The sequence below is a fragment of the Saccopteryx leptura genome, chromosome 10 (assembly GCF_036850995.1).
Source record: "Saccopteryx leptura isolate mSacLep1 chromosome 10, mSacLep1_pri_phased_curated, whole genome shotgun sequence".
Taxonomy (NCBI): domain Eukaryota; kingdom Metazoa; phylum Chordata; class Mammalia; order Chiroptera; family Emballonuridae; genus Saccopteryx; species Saccopteryx leptura.
In genome coordinates this window covers 38,104,248-38,120,404 of record NC_089512.1, presented here as the reverse complement: position 1 = coordinate 38,120,404, position 16,157 = coordinate 38,104,248, and the positions used below count along the sequence as shown (strand labels likewise).

At 47.8% G+C, this 16,157-nt stretch overlaps 1 long non-coding RNA gene across 1 annotated transcript; it reads left to right on the top strand.

Annotated features, from left to right (window-relative positions):
• The first annotated feature begins 7,019 nt into the window (after positions 1–7,019).
• LOC136382537 (uncharacterized) lies at positions 7,020–15,819 on the top strand. Its single transcript, XR_010747250.1, has 3 exons — positions 7,020–7,104; positions 7,691–7,757; positions 15,461–15,819. It is a non-coding gene; the product is annotated as an uncharacterized lncRNA (long non-coding RNA).
• Positions 15,820–16,157: the final 338 nt, after the last annotated feature.

The window sequence follows — 16,157 nt, the reverse complement described above, 5'->3', positions numbered from 1 at the left end:
TATTCAGTAAAGCTTTCTCCCACCCCAAGTCTTCATGGTCCATTACAGCAGGATGGAGAAAGGGTTGGACAAGAAGGGCACCTCACCCTCCAATTGAAAGCAACTTCCCAGAAATTTCCATATGATAATTCTACTTACATGTCTTTGGCTATAACTCAGTTACACAGCCATAGCTAGCTGCAAGGAAAATATTGTCACGGCTGTCTTTGGGAAATGCAATCTGCCACACTCACGCTTAGAACCAAGGGCACTCTTGCTTTGTGGCATTCAGGGGACAAGCAATGATGACTCACTGCTCAGGGCAATCTGGAGCCTGGGAGCCCACCTCTAGGAGGAAAAAGGCCTCTATTTTGTAGCCCACAGGCGTCACACTCACAGAGAGGGCATTCAGGAAGGTCTCAGCTCTGAGGCTTGTATAAGCACAGTCCCAGAGTGGCCACAGGCTCCAGAGCTGGCACCTCTGCCTCAGATCCCTCTTCTCTAGGAGAAGAGCAAGAGGTGTGGCTGCGCTGGGAATAGCTAAGTCTACTGGCATGCAGAGCTGATGGCTGCTGAACTCTGGGAAGTACCACCAGACATTTCCAGGCAGATGGGGGCTTTAGGGAATTACTTATGATTCATGCCAATCTGCTGGGTGTGTCTGTGCCAGAGAGAAAAACATAACATTGCAAATACTTTCTCAGACACTCACAAGCCTATTTGTCATTTGCTGAGAGCACAAAGAGGGGCTAGCCACATCTACCCAGACATTTCTTGCAGGGTTTCTTCCTACAGTTCTTTTCACACACATTCCTCCCCCCCCCTTTTTAAAAAAGATTTTACTTATTGATTTTAGAAAGCAGAGAAAGAAGGAGAGAGAGAGAGGTGGGGAGGAGCAGGAAGCATCAACTCATAGTAGTTGCTTCTCATCTGTGCCTGGACCAGGGAAGCCCAGGTATTTGAACTGGTGACCTTAGCATTCCAGGTCAATGCTTTATCCATTGCACCACCACAGGTCAGGCTTCTTTCCACAGTTCTGCTTTCAGCTGAGAAAAAAGCACCAAATGGTAGAGGTAGGTTTAAAGAGGGCAGCTGACCATGAAGAAGAGAGGCCTAGAAGGTTTAGCTTGGAGGAAGTGGGAAGCGAGAGACTAAGCATTGCACACTCTGGGTGATATGGACGTCAGCAGGGTAACCTGCATGCAAAGGGCCATCCCACCACCGCCCGGATGGCTACCCTTCTCTTAGTGCCTCCACCTGTTCTCCTTTCTGAAGTGGGAGTGGCCATCTTGGCCCCAACTCCTTGCCAGTGTGAGAATAGGGTTGATCTGGACAGTCCTCCAGTTTCTCACAGGTCAGAAAGCTCAAGATCAACTGTGATGCATACTGGCATGCTCTGCTATGATTCTCTTGTTTTTAAAAAATAACTTTAAGAAAATTATACAAGTTTCTGATCTGTGGTGGCACAGTGGATAAAGTGTCGATCTGGAACGCTGAGGTTGCCAGTTCGAAACCCTGGGCTTGCCTGGTCAAGGAACATATGGAAGTTGATGCTTCCTGATCCTCCCCCCCTTTTCTCTCTCTTTCTCTGTCTCCCCCCTCTAAAATAAATAAATAAAACCTTAAAAAAAAATACAAGCATTGCCTGACCTGTGGTGTCGCAGTGGCTAAAGCGTGGACCTAGAAATGCTGCGGTTGCCGGTTCGAAACCCTGGGCTTGCCTGGTCAAGGCACATATGGGAGTTGATGCTTCCACCTCCTCCCCCTTCTCTCTCTCTATCTCTCTCTCCTCTCTCTCCTCTCTCTCCCTCTCTGTCTCTCTCCTCTCTAAAAATGAATAAATAAATAAATAACTTTTTTAAAAAAAAGAAAAAAAAAATACAAGCATTACATGTTCGCTGTTACAATAACCAGGAAACACCATGCAAAAAAAGGTACTAAAAGAGAGAAAAGAACTGTTAACAAGTTATATATAAAACTGTCACAAGAAAATTTCCCCGAAACAAAGGACATGAGCCAAGTGCCTACCAAGTATCCAGTACAATAAACGAGGAAAGACCTACAGCAAGACAAGCAGTGGTGCTATTTCAGAATACAGAAAAATTCTACAGGCTTCCAGAGTGAAGAACATGGATCATCTACAGACACGCAGGAATCAGAATGGGGACGGCTATAGGAAGAGGGGAGTTTTATCAGTGGAGGGGGCAAACTCAGAACATTTCAGCATATGTTCTTATGGGTTCCAATCCCTAAATATATTTTTAATAGGAACTTACTTTATATATGTTTCTGTAATCTCTTGTTTTTCACTCAACAATATGCCATGAGTTTCTTTCTATGGAGAAGCAAATTTCCACAACATATGTTAATGCTTATATGGCATTCAATCAATGCTGTATTGAGTTCTGAACACAGGATCAGTATTACTGATTTTTCCTATGCCTTGGGTCCTAATAGGCCCAGCATAGAACTGTTACTAATCCAGTCTTTATTTAAAATTTTTGCTGTTTTGTTCACCATGAGTGGATTTTTGTTAAATTATTTATCTTGAACCCTGGCCAACTGGCTCAGTGGTACAGCATCGGCCTGGTATGCGGAAGTCCTGGGTTCAATTCCCGGACAGGGCACACAGGAGAAGCACCCATCTGCTTCTCCACCCTTCTCCCTCTCCTTTCTCTCTGTCTCTCTCTTCCCCACCCACAGCCAAGGCTCCATTGAAGCAAAGTTGGCCCGGGCGCTGAGGATGGCTCCATCACCTCCACCTCAGGTGTTAGAATGGCTCTGGTTGCAACGGAGCAATGGCCCAGAGGGGCAGAGCATTGCCCCCTGGTGGGCTTGCCAAGTGGATCCCGGTTGGGCACATGTGGGAGTCTGTCTCTCTGCCTCCCTGCTTCTCATTTCAGAAAAATAAAAAATAAAATAAATAAAAAGTAAAATTATTTATCTTGACCATAGAGTTTCTTGGGCCCCCATACATTTTGTGCCTTACGCAAGTATCTCATTTGCTTTCACTCCAGTCCCAGTCCAGTGTCATGTGGGTAGTTCATACTTTATGTGACCAATTATTGGGATCCTAAGATTGTTTCCAATTTTTCTGCCTATTTTCAGCACCCAACACCTGGTAGGTACTGGACAAATATTTGTTGAATGAATGAACTGGTGAAGTAAGGAAACAGTTATAACTAATTAATTGGTGAGGCCAAGGCAGAAGCCACACTGGACAGCATACCATCCACACGTCTACCACACAGAGCTCAAGAAAGGAGGCAGCCCAAGTCACGTGGGCAAGGGACAGCTCTCTGGTGGCCCATGTATACACTGCACAGGCCCACCTGAAGGCCCTTTTGGAGGTCCCCACCAGTTCCTAACGGAGCCACCAGTATGCTGGCCTGGCTCTGGCCTGGACAGCTGGACCCAATACAGCGCCACGTCCCCACTGTGGGACTAGCACATGCTCATGCAGAGGCACACACACCCAGCCCCGAGAGCCTCCCTCCCACAGGCTGACTCAGGAGCTCGCCTGGACCCTGGGCTGCAGGCTCACTGGCCACGACGCCAGGCCTGTGCCCCCAGCGTCCAGCTGCCTCTCCACAGCAGCAGCAACAGGGATTTTCCCAGCCCTCACCAATGTGTGGAATTTTAAAATAACAAAGCCAGAATCCAAGAGAGGAAATTCTAAGAACATGAAATAAGTCAGAGGAGCAGAGGTGGGTGTTTATTTTCCATTGACTCCCTGGTCTTCTGCCTTCTTCCCCCCAAACCCCACCCCAAAGGCAGGGGGAGGGGTCCGGATTCATTTGTCAGCACCACAAATCTAAAGGAAACCCATCTTCCTGTGTTTGCCAAGGAACAATGCCGGAGAGGCCATCCAAGGCCTGTACTTTTCCTCTGCACAGAAGAATTCAGGTCCCAGTGCATTCCTGGGAGGGGGCCTGACAATGAATTCCTAGATATAAACATTCCCATTCCATCACTCAGGACCATTTCGGATACACAGGTGGGGACATTTAGGACAGCCCATGGCCTCCTGCGATTAGACCCATACTACCCACACCAAGTACGGATCTAACAGTGGATTTGGGGCCCTTGGCCAACCTTGCAGCCAAGCCACTAAAGAGTTTGGTCTCATCCGCCTCTTCAGCCCCCATCTTCCAGCACTGCTTTCTGTTCTCCCTTCCTCAGCTCTTACCGGCCTTTACTCACTCTTGTCCTGGACTCTTGCCCAATCCCAGCCTTCCCGGCCCTGGGCCTCCTTGCTTCATTCATTCAGGATCTTATGATAGCCAATCACAACATTTTCATTTTCAGCATACTCCCCCTCCTCAACCAGGGAGGACAAAAAACAAAAACAAAAAACCCCAGGTAGCCTGACCTGTGGTGGCGCAGTGGATAAAGTGTCAACCTGGAACGCTGAGGTCGCTGGTTCAAAACCCTGGGCTTGCCTGGTCAAGGCACATATGGGAGTTGATGCTTCCTGCTCCTCCCCCTTCTCTCTCTCTCTCTCTCTCTCTCTCTCTCTCTCTCTCTCTCCTCTCTAAAAATTAATAAAAAGAAAATTAAAAAAAAAAAAAAAAAAAAACAGGAAGTTCCATGACCAGACTGACAGTGTCTTCCTTTGCCAAGCACTTCCTCGGGCATGAAGGACTGGACAGTTGCTCTTTTCAGAGGCAGACATGGCTACTTCGAAGTGGAAGAGAAAGAGTCCATGAATCAGGCCAAGTTCTGAAAGACCAGTCAATGTTTACTGAGCACCTAGTAGGTTCCAGGTGTCATGCCAGATGCTTTATGAGCCTTATCTCTCAGTCTCCATGGTACTCCAGGGCATTATGCCAAGTCCCAATCCTCCTTACCCTCCTCACAGGCCCACTACGGTGCCTCCTGCAGAATGGGGGTTTCATAAACCAACCAGTATCTTGGGACTGACTGAGGGGGACCCCGCAATCCTTGCTGTGATCCAGCTGGCCACCTGGCAGGTACTTGTGTGAAAGGCAAGTCCAGGCTTTGCTTGGGGGTCACTCAGGCCACATGCTCCTCCCTCAGCCTCTACATACAAGGTTCCTTCTCCTAGAACACTCTTCACCCATCTTTTGGGCTCTGTAAAGCCAGTATCCAAGGCCAGAGCCACTATCACAGCAGCCACCCGGCCCATGCAGGTTCGCATTGGATTCGGACAGTCGGTAAAGAAACAAAGGAGCCAAAAGCAGATGGGCTGTCATCTTTAATTCTAGCTTGCACCCGGCGGGCAAGTAAAAATACACACTGGGCTCCAAAACCCAGTCACACTCAGTGCTCACAAAGCCACTGACTTATCCGAGTTTCCTAGAATCAAAGGTGTTGGGCAGATAAAATGTATTATGCTCACTTTGTTAAAGATAACACGAGGAGGCCGTCGCCCAGGTGATATTAATGTGTGTTGGGGTGGGCTAAAGGCAGGCAGAATCCTTGTAGCCTGGGGCTTGGTTTTGGGATTAAGCCTTTCCTACCCTTTTTGATGTGGGGTGGTACAATCCAATCATGCCTCAGAGAAGTGACTTTGTATTAGAGACTTCCCTATTTTGTATATTGGATTAAGGGTTTTGAATCTACACTATAAAATAGGGGTAGAACGGGAGCTTGTGCTCTTGGTTCCTGAGATTATCATTAGAAGAGAGAGCAGAGGAGAGCAGAGAAAGGCCACGTGGAGGAGGCCAGGAGAAGCAGCCAAGATGGTGGAGTGCTGAGTGAGATGCCAGTTTGTGTAGAGTTTGTATCTGGGATAAGGAAGGAGATGGGGAACTGAGGAGAATAAGGCTGGTGAGCTAGAAACCTTTGATTCTAGGAAACTCGGATAAGTCAGTGGCTTTGTGAGCACTGAGTGTGACTGGGTTTTGGAGCCCAGTGTGTATTTTTACTTGCCCGCCGGGTGCAAGCTAGGATTAAAGGCTATGGCCCATCAGTTTTTGGCTCCATTGTTTCTTTACCGACTGTCCGAATCCAATGCGAACCTGCAAGGGCCGGGCTGCTGTGATAGTTGCCCTGGCCTTGGCTGCTGGCTTTACACAAAGGTTTCTAGCTCACCAGACTTATTCACCTCTGTTCCCCATCTCCTTCCTTATCCCAAATACAAACTCTACACAAACTGGCATCTCACTCAGCACTCCACCATCTTGGCTGCTTCTCCTGGCCTCCTCCACGTGGCCTTTCTCTGCTCTCCTCTGCTCTCTCTTCTAATGATAATCTCAGGAACCAAGAGCGCAAGTTCCCGCTTCGTCCCCATTTTATAGTGTAGAAATCCAAACCCTTAATCCAATATACAAGATAGGGAAGTCTCTAATACAAAGTCACTTCTCTGAGGCATGATTGGCTTGTACCGCCCCACATCAAAAAGGGTAGGAAAGGCTCAATCCCAAAACCAAGCCCCAGGCTACAAGGATTCCGCCTGCCTCTAGCCCACCCCAACACACATTAATATCACCTGGGCGACGGCCTCCTCGTGTTATCTTTAACAGAGTGAGCATAATACATTTTATCTGCCCAACAGGCTCCTACGGGCCTTTCCAATCCCTTTGCAGCTTCCCCAGAAAAGCCCTACTAGATCTCCACAGTAATCTGAGTTATTCCAGAAAAGCCCAACACCATTGGCTTCCTCATTTTCTCTGGGTGTTTCAGCAACAGTCTCTAGGATCAGAATATCAGTTCCTCAAGACCAGGGTATGCCTTGTTCACCTCCGTGTCCCCAGAATTAAACTCAGGGACTGGCACAGAAACTCGGTAAATATTTGTTGAATGAATTAATTGCTTACTCTTGGGTATTCGGTCACTCCCTGGCTGGTCAGAAAGCACCTAATCCCAGACTGGATGGTCTGCTTTTGCTTTCTCCCCAGGCCTTGTCACCCACAATATGCCCAAAAAGTGGGCAAATCTCAGGGTCTGATCTCTGTGCCCTTTGAAGCTGGTGGCGGAGATCGTCGATCCTATCTCTCTCCCCTTCCAGCTATTGGCCCCGCCTTCTTGGAGCCTCAGTAGACTACTTCTGTTTCCTTTCCTTTTCTATACCACACCTGGTCTCAAAGTACCCGTGCGCGGATCCTAGTCCTGAGTCCCCGCTAGCCTGACGGCCCTCAGGGCCCTAACCTTCACCCGGAGGTGAGCCCTGTGGGTGGCGGAGAGGGGACCAGCCCTGGAGCCACTGCCAGGCGTTCTCTGACGCTAGGGGACCGAACTTGTGCGTTCAGGGCGCGCAGTGAACACCCTGTTCACATTCCTGCGCTGGCTGGAATGTGGACAGGGGACGAGCCAAAGGCCACATTCCTCTGGACGCCGCGGGAGCTTAGCCCGGCCCCGCTCCGCCCCCCAGGACGCGGGTCCCAAGCCCGTGAGGGCGCCGCCTGGCGGCATTGATGGCCTGAGGCGGGGCCGGAGCCCTCCTCCTTCCACTCCCACGGACGATCCTTCCCGCCCACCCGCCTCCTCCCCGGCGATCGGCGCCCGCACTCAGCCCGCCTCTTGGATGCAAGAATCCCCTTTCTTCCTTTTCCCAGAAGCTTCCGGACACTGTATTAGGACTCCAGGGCGCCTTTTGTTGCTTCTATCTCAGCAATCCTGCTACTCTTGTCTTTGTTTTTTGTTATTTGATGCCAATCAAATCAGCTAAAAACCAGTAGTGGCTCCCCAGAGCCCTAACAGCAACATCCCAACCCCACGGCCACTTCCTCTCCCTGCTTCCCATCAGGTACCCAGGGAGCTGGCCTTTATCTCTAAGGCTCCTGCACCACGGCTGGGGTCCGGGAGCCTCCAAGGTAGGTCCCGCTGCAGAAATATCCTACCCTTGAGTGTCATCTGCCCCCCACAGGCACCTTCAGGGCCAGAGCCCTAGATGAATGAGCCTCAGGCCTCAACCTGTGCCAGCAGGGCGACTTCTACCTGTCCCACTGAGGGATTAGGGGAAGGAAATGCAGCCTGTCCCTAGGCCCTGTGACTAAAAATGTGAGAAAATGGGCCAAGTAGGTCTGTACATTGGTCCCACTAGAAAAAGCACCGTTGTGTCATTGTAGGCATCAGTGATACTCATGGAAGTGGAGGCCTCAAGAAAATTGAAAGTCACTGGGCTGAGGTTTCCATGATGGTGTAGAAACACCTCACAGATGTGCACACACACAACTGCACCAATGTCAAAACATCACTGAAACATGTACACACAAAAAAAGCTACTTTTACCCTGTGGACTGGAGAAGGGGTTCTATGGAAAATAACCCCACAGGGTGATCTGATCCAAAATCCCTAAATGAGCAGGGCATGGTGCCCCAGACATACAAGGTTTTTAGTAAAAGTTTTATCACTGCTTTAAGCAATCACTGTCCATTGTTTCTGTACATCTAGGTTAATACCCTTTGAAATAAGCTTAGCACGTAATCATAACTATTTGGTAATCCCATCCTTGTCTTGCTTTCCCCCACCCTCAAGAAATCTTCCTTTCCTTCCCTCCTTAATCTCAAATGCATAAAAGAAACTGCCAACACAGCAGAAACGGACCCATAGATGCAAAGAACAAACTGATGGCTGTCAGAGGGGAGGGGGATTGGAGGGCGGAGTGGAAAAGGTGAAGGGATTCAGAAAGGCAAATTGATAGTTATAAAATGTATCACAAGGATGTAAACTACAGCATAAGGAATATATGTATGGTGGCAAGAGGTAAATTATTGGGGGGAATCACTTTGTAAATTTACTTTTTTTTTTTTTTTTGTATTTTTCCAAAGCTGGAAACGGGGAGAGACAGTCAGACAGACTCCCGCATGCGCCCGACCGGGATCCACCCGGCACGCCCACCAGGGGGCGATGCTCTGCCCCTCCGGGGCGTCGCTCTGTCGTGACCAGAGCCACTCTAGCGCCTGGGGCGGAGGCCAAGGAGCCATCCCCAGCGCCCCGGCCATCTTTGCTCCAATGGAGGGGAAGAGAGAGACAGAGAGGAAGGAGAGGGGGAGGGGTAGAGAAGCAGATGGGCGTCTCTCCTGTGTGCCCTGGCCGGGAATAGAACCCGGGACTTCAGCACGCCAGGCCGACGCTCTACCACTGAGCCAACCGGCCAGGGCTCACTTTGTAAATTTATATAATTATCTAGCCACTATGCTGTACACCTGAAACTGAACATTTACTATAATTGAAAAATAATATTTAAAAACAATAGAAAAAATTTCAAAAGAAACTTCAAAACTGTTATTTTCCAGAGTATTTGCAATATTACTCCCTGGCATTTGTCGTCAGTTGGGGCTCAGATAAATTCTTAGAAAAATTCTCTACAGGTTTGAACATTTCTTATCCTGACAACTCCAAACAAGGATTGGGCTGTACCTGTTTAAGTCACTTCCACCCTCCAGGGACTTGAAGGAGGGGAGGGTGTACTGCAGGGGTCCCCAAACTACTGCCCCGTGGGCCGCATGCGGCCCCCTGAGGCCATTTATCCGGTCCCCACCGCACTTCCGGAAGGGGCACCTCTTTCATTGGTGGTCAGTGAGAGGAGCATAGTTCCCATTGAAATACTGGTCAGTTTGTTGATTTAAATTTATTTGTTCTTTATTTTAAATATTGTATTTGTTCCCGTTTTGTGTTTTTACTTTAAAACAAGATGTGTGCAGTGTGCATAGGGATTTGTTCATAGTTTTTTTATAGTCCAGCCCTCCAACAGTCTGAGGGACAGTGAACTGGCCTCCTGTGTAAAAAGTTTGGGGACCCCTGGTCTACTGTTTATTTACAGCTGCATGAGGGGACAGGCAGCTTGTCTCCTCAGGTGCCTGGTCACCAGGAATGTTGGACAGTGCTGGGAAGTCCTGGGCTTCTGCCCATTTTCTGAGCTTGTTGACGTGTATCGTTCTTAGTGGGAAAGAAGTACAGCCTAACATTGTTTGCATATTGAAATTTGCATGTTTATCAGCCCACAACCAGTTAAGGACTCGCCCTGTGGTTAAAGTGACACCTGGGAAGCCATTCATGCATGAGACAAGGCATGCCTGGAACTTGCATTGCTCACCATCAGGAAGGGTTGTGAATGTTGCTAGGAAAGGTGGGAAAGCAGAAGCCAAACTCTCATTGGCCAACTACTTGACTGCAGGAAAAGGTGGGAAGTCAGGCGAGCTGGCTTGGAGGTCAGACCTGCTAGCTGGTTTTCCATTCTTGCTTGGCTTCTCAGCCCCTAGGAGGAAGAAAACACAGCCGTCCCTTCCTACCCAACAGGAGTGTACATCTGGACATAGGCCTAGAGTGACAAGGTGACAAGAGGCCAAGCAGCCCTGGCTCCAGGTTTACCTCTTCACCATGACACAGAAAATAGACATAGATGTTTCACACCACCGTGAAGTTCATTAAATGACTGGGCCAGGGCTCCCTCTCAGTGGGGTATCAGGCTGCTTGAGGTGATAATGACTTAAGTTAGACACAAGAGAAGCCCCAGTGATGAGCCTATCCATTTTACAAACTGGCTTGAAGGTCCGTCCTCCAAGAGACTTACTGTCCACTGGGGAAGGCAGACCCTCAACCGGCCAGTATAATGCAGAGTGGTAAGTGACAAGATCGGGGCAGCCCAGGCGGCAGTGGGAGGACCGAGGAGCAGTGCCCACGCGGTGGGTCAGAACGGGCACAGTGGGTCCTGTGGAAGGGGCCGTTCTCCAGTTGGGACTGGCCAGGAAGGTGGGGCAGGAGGAAGGCCCTGCCAGAGAGGGAGCTCTAACTTCAGGCCTGTCCTCAGAGCCCTCTACGGTATCTGAAGCCAACATGCCATTGTGCTGATCTTTTGCTAAAGAATCTCTGTGGATTTTGTTGGTCATCTTGTTAGACAGCCTAGCCTTTAAGCTGTGAGTTCCAAGGTCATTTTCTGAAGATTAGTGGGATTTTAACTCCCATTGAGCTCAGGTGGGATCTGGTTTCAGGGATTAATTTGTCCCAGAAATTCACCCCCTACCCCAGCGGTTACTTCAAGCCAGCGTCCTCTTCACTGATGTGTAGAGCATCGGTTCACTCCTCACGACCCCTGCATGTCCGGTTGTGTGAGGGAGAGCTGGGCAGGTAGGGCCAGTGCCCATCTGCTGCTAATGTTCTCATACACTTAGGTCAATGGCTGACCTCCTCCGAGCCTCAGGCCACTTTTGTGCTTAAAATCTATAGAAGGCTACCAGGCCCTATTTTTCCCATATTAAGAAAAATAAATTAAGCCTGACCAGGTGGTGGCACAGTAGATAAAGTGTTAGCCTGGGACACTGAGGACCCACGTTTGAAACCCCGAGGACACTGGCTTGAACATGGGCTCACCAGCTTGAACACAGGATCTCTTGCTTGAATGTGGGATCATAGACATGACCCCATGGTTGCTGGCTTGAACCCAAAGGTTGCTGGCTTGAGCAAGGAGTTACTGGCTCGGCTGGAGCCCCCCAACCCCAGTCAAGGGACATATGAGAAAGCAATCAGTGAACAACTGAGGGGCTGCAACTACGAATTGATGCTTCTCATCTCTCTCCCTCTCTGTTCTGTCTGTCTGTCCCTGCACATGCCCCCCCTTGCTCTCTCTCTCACTTAATAAATAATAATAATAATAAAATAAATATTATTTTTTGTATTATTTTTATTTTTATTTATTCATTTTAGAGAGGAGGGAGGGAGAGAGAGAGAGAAAGAGAAAGGGGGGGGAGGGGGAGGAGCAGGAAGCATCAACTCCCATATGTGCCTTGACCAGACAAGTGCAGGGTTTTGAACCAGCAACCTCAGTGTTCCCAGGTCGACACTTTATCCACTGCGCCATCAGAGGTCAGGCAATAATAAAATAAATAAATTAAGATAATAAACTCTTTGAAAAACTACAGTTTTTAAAAATATCATTATACAGAGTGATGTTTCTTAAAATTCTAAGTGTGCCTCAGAATCAGTCAGTGGGCAGGGGGAAGGGTTTGTTTATAATACATTTTCTTCAGCCCATTCACAGACTCCGAGTCAGGAGGTTGTAAATAGGACCCAGGAATCTGCATGTTTAAAGTCATTCTAAGGACTCCTGATGCCGTTGGTCTTTGGACGGCACTTTTACAAGAACCAACACTGACCACCTTACATCTGTTCTCAATGAGTCCGCTTAACTGAACTCTTCCTCTGTCAAGATTTGGACAAATCCAAAAAGATTTTTTTTAAACTTATTTGAGAGAGAGAGAGAGAAGGGAGGAAGAGAGAAAGACAGAGAAAGAAACATCTATTTGTTGTTCCACTATTTATGCATTCACTGGTTGATTATCATACGTGCCCTGACCAGGAATCTGATGACACTCTAACCAACTGAGCCACCAAGCAGGGCTTCCATGAGATTTCTAAATCTTCTGTCCCTGAAAGGAAACACAGAGAGAAGGGGGCTGAGAAGGCAGTCCGGAATGTGCAGGATGGGAAAATGTACAGTAAACCAGGAGGACCCTCAGGAGTCCCTAACGCAGACATACTCCAGTGAGCGCAGAAGAGGGCCACACAACAGAAAGTTGCCGCCTCCCACTCTGCTTTTACAGGACCCGGGCACTCATGAAACAGACCGAAAACAAACAAAACCCACCCAGTTTCAAAACGATGCAGATTTAGAAATCTGGACCAAATCCCACAGAGTCAGAGTGCCGATGTCTGGTACTAGAACAGTGTCAGCTATAATTTTCACAAACCCAGTGCTTGAGCCCTTGGCCCACTGCAAACTCTCAGAATTGTCAGGGCAGGAATGCTGGACTATTGTCAGCTGCACAGCCCGGTGATCTCCAAGCTCTTCTGATCAGCACCTCAGCCTCCAAATATGTTTCCACTTGCACCTCTGAGAGACCACAGAATTGTACTCCTATCACTCGATACTACTACTGATATCAAGGCACAGCTACTTCTGGTATTATAGTCAGGCTCATCCTAAATGATAATCGATATAATTTCAAATAGTGTTGACAGGTTTGAATTTGGGAGACTGATGTCTTGTTGGATCTGTTTAGGCTGTCATTGTTTTTATGCCAGAATGCAGCTGAGAGTTCACACAAGGAGTGGAGGTGACAGCTCAGTCATTTATCTTTCTCTGGTTCACTTGGGTAGGAACTGTTAGTATTTATTACCTTCAAACCTCGGTTCCTTCTTTGGAATCGTTCAAAGCTCCTTGTTCATGCTGCAATGTTTACTTTAGTTAAACAATGTAAATACCGCGTAAGTCCGGTCCACCAGGGACCTGTACCCGAGCTGGGGTGTCACGGCTCCCCCACTCTCCTCTTGGATCCCCATGCACACTTGGCTGACACAGGGCTATTTTGACACACGACCCACAGGGTGAGCCAGCACCAATCTGGATATCAAATATTAGTGAAGCTACAGTCTCATTTTTAGATTAAAATTATGATTACATAAATAAAAGTTCTAGTTTTTTATTCCTGTACCTCCAACAGACCATCTTGCGCACCCCAATTTGGAGACCACAAATCTAATTGGACCCTCCCAGCCCACAGGCCCACGTGTCTCTGAAAGTTAACTTTCCTTTCAAGGGAACCCAACAGTTAGCCAGGCCACCGAAAACCAGTCAGGCAGGTCCCTACAAAGGGAGCGATTCTGACGGGGCAGAAAAATCCCTTGTTCCGGTTCAGACTTCCGCTTTGGCATCTGCAATTGCCAGCTCCACATGCTCCCTTTTATCAGGTTGGGGTGTAGGCAGACTGAGGGCTGCTCTGATGACGTGGGAAGAAGGGGTGGGCCCCTAGGGTTTGGAGGACTCCCTTAGGGTCTCTAGTTCAAGCTGGTACTGCGTTCTTCAGGTTTGTGTGGGACAGTCAGTTGTGGGATTCAGCCACTTTGCACCAGTTCAGCAGAACCAATACCTAATTTTTTGAGTTTGGCAAACCAGTTGTAATCAGGGTTCTCTCTAAAGTGGGTGCATGAGCGGCTGCCCAATGTGGAAATCATAAATTTACATTCCTTATTCTTTTTTAATATTCATCTGTGCAACAGCATATTGTAAGGGCCCGTAGTCTGTTCATTCTGTCCATAGGTGAAAAAAATTGCAAGTAAGGACGCCAATCAAGAAGCAATCTGGAGCCTGACGAGGCGGTGGTGCAGTGGTTAGAGTGTCGGACTAGGATGCAGAGGACCCAGGTTCGAGACCCCGAGGTCGCCAGCTTGAGCGCTGGCTCATCTGGTTTGAGCAAAGCTCACCAGCTTGGACCCAAGGTCACTGGCTTGAGCAAGGGGTTACTCAGGCTGCTGAAGACCCATGCTCAAGGCACATATGAGAAAGCAATCAATGAACAACTAAGGTGTCACAACGAAAAACTAATGATTGATGCAAAAAAGAAGCAATATGGAAATATCTTAACAGTTTCATTGTTTTTTGTCAGGTATTATTTAATAATTTTTATTAATATTTTAAAACTCTTACAACATAATCTAGTTTTGTGTACCTTTTTCATTGTTCTTATTTAAGTAGTAAATGCAAGAAATAATAAACTACCCCTTGGTATATATATATATATTTTTATAATTAAAACAGTCATTAGGGCAGAGAACCAGTTGTTAAATTATTTGAATCCCACGACAGGTTTACAGTGCTTCCTTAGGGTCTCTAGCTGGAGCTGGTATTGCTTTCTTAAGGTTTGTGGGGGACAGCGGCCAGGTTCCTGAACCGAGCATGGGGAAACAGCGGCCCCTGGTGGCTCAGACACACCCTGCCTCAGAACCTTGGCATTCCTCTAGCTTTAATGTTTGCTGAACCCTCAGTTTGAAGTCCAAGTCCAGTGGCTTGGTTATTTGCATAGAAGTGGGTAGGAAAGATTTAGGTTCCTACCTGGGCTTATCTGTGTAAGCCCAGAAAAAATAGCTTCTCTGAGTCCTCAACATTAAATGCTATTTATTAGCAGACCTACCCACTTCTTGCTAAGGTTAAATGAGATGGTGAATGAAAAGTAAACAGTGCACCTAGGAAGAACTCATGACTGATGTTGATGCCTCTAGACATCTACAAGCACCTGGAAAATATCTCTAAGCACATCCCTGGAAGGATGGGAGACCCTGAGCAGGAATTCTTGTGTCTTTGTGCTAATAGACAAGGGTGAGCAGTGAATGTGTCCTGGGCAGGTATGGTAAATGTGAACCTGTGCACATATGTGTCTGTTGATTTTCATGTGTGCACACAATAAAGTCACAGTAGAAAGACAGAGAACTCTGGAAAATGCTCAGTGCACATCCCAGCGGGGCGCAGTGGTGACACAGGGGAAGCCAGTGTCACATATTCCTTTAACCATATTGCAGAACTAAAGTCCAAGAGAAGATGCAGTTATTAATGCATACCACAATTACTTACTGATCACCTACTATCTACTGAGCAGGGTTAACAAAATTGAGCAAACACCCACCACAAGATGCTTTCAAATAAAGGTCAGTGCTAAATAACAGAGCTGGTCTGACCCAGTGAGAGTGGCAGGAGACCAGTCTAGACTGGTGGTCTGGAGACTAATCACTGTATTTCTTGCAGCCATCAGGGCAGAATAATTGGAAGTGCACAAAGCCAAGCCCAGACAAAGTGAAGATTACTCTGCTCAGGTGGCCTTCCAGAGGTGTGTCACCACCCAGCTCTTCGGACTGTGTTTGGGTTCGCACAGTCCAAAAGAAGCCAGGAAAAAGTATGAAGTGCTCCATCGCTGGGGCTCCATCCAACTAAGATTTGGTTCTGTTAAAAGACAGCAATCTTCTGGCCTTGGCTGGTTAGCTCAGGTGGTTAGAGTGTTGTCCAGAACCACTAAGGTTGCTGTTTGGGTCCCCAGTCAGGGCGCATACAGGAAGCAAACAATGAGCCCACAGCTAAATGGAACAACAAATGAATGCTTTTCTCTCTCTCCCTGCCTCTCTCTTGTCTCTTTAAACTAAGTCAATTAAAAATAAAATGAAAGCTAGCAATCTCTGAGTGTTCCCCAGCCTTCTTCTCGCCACGAACAGAAGGGGATAGAGGCCTTGCCTAAGACTGGTGATGGAGAACGATGGAGGAATTGATGTTTAGAAGAGATAAACAGGATCTCCCAGTCCCTGGGGGAGCCCTTTTGGGACTCTCAGTCCTTCCACAATCCAGAAAAACTTATATTGTACATTTGCTCAGATGAGCTGAAAAAACAAAATGCATGGACATTTTGTTACTCTGCTCCCCATCCTGTCCCGAAATGATCAACCTCTGACTT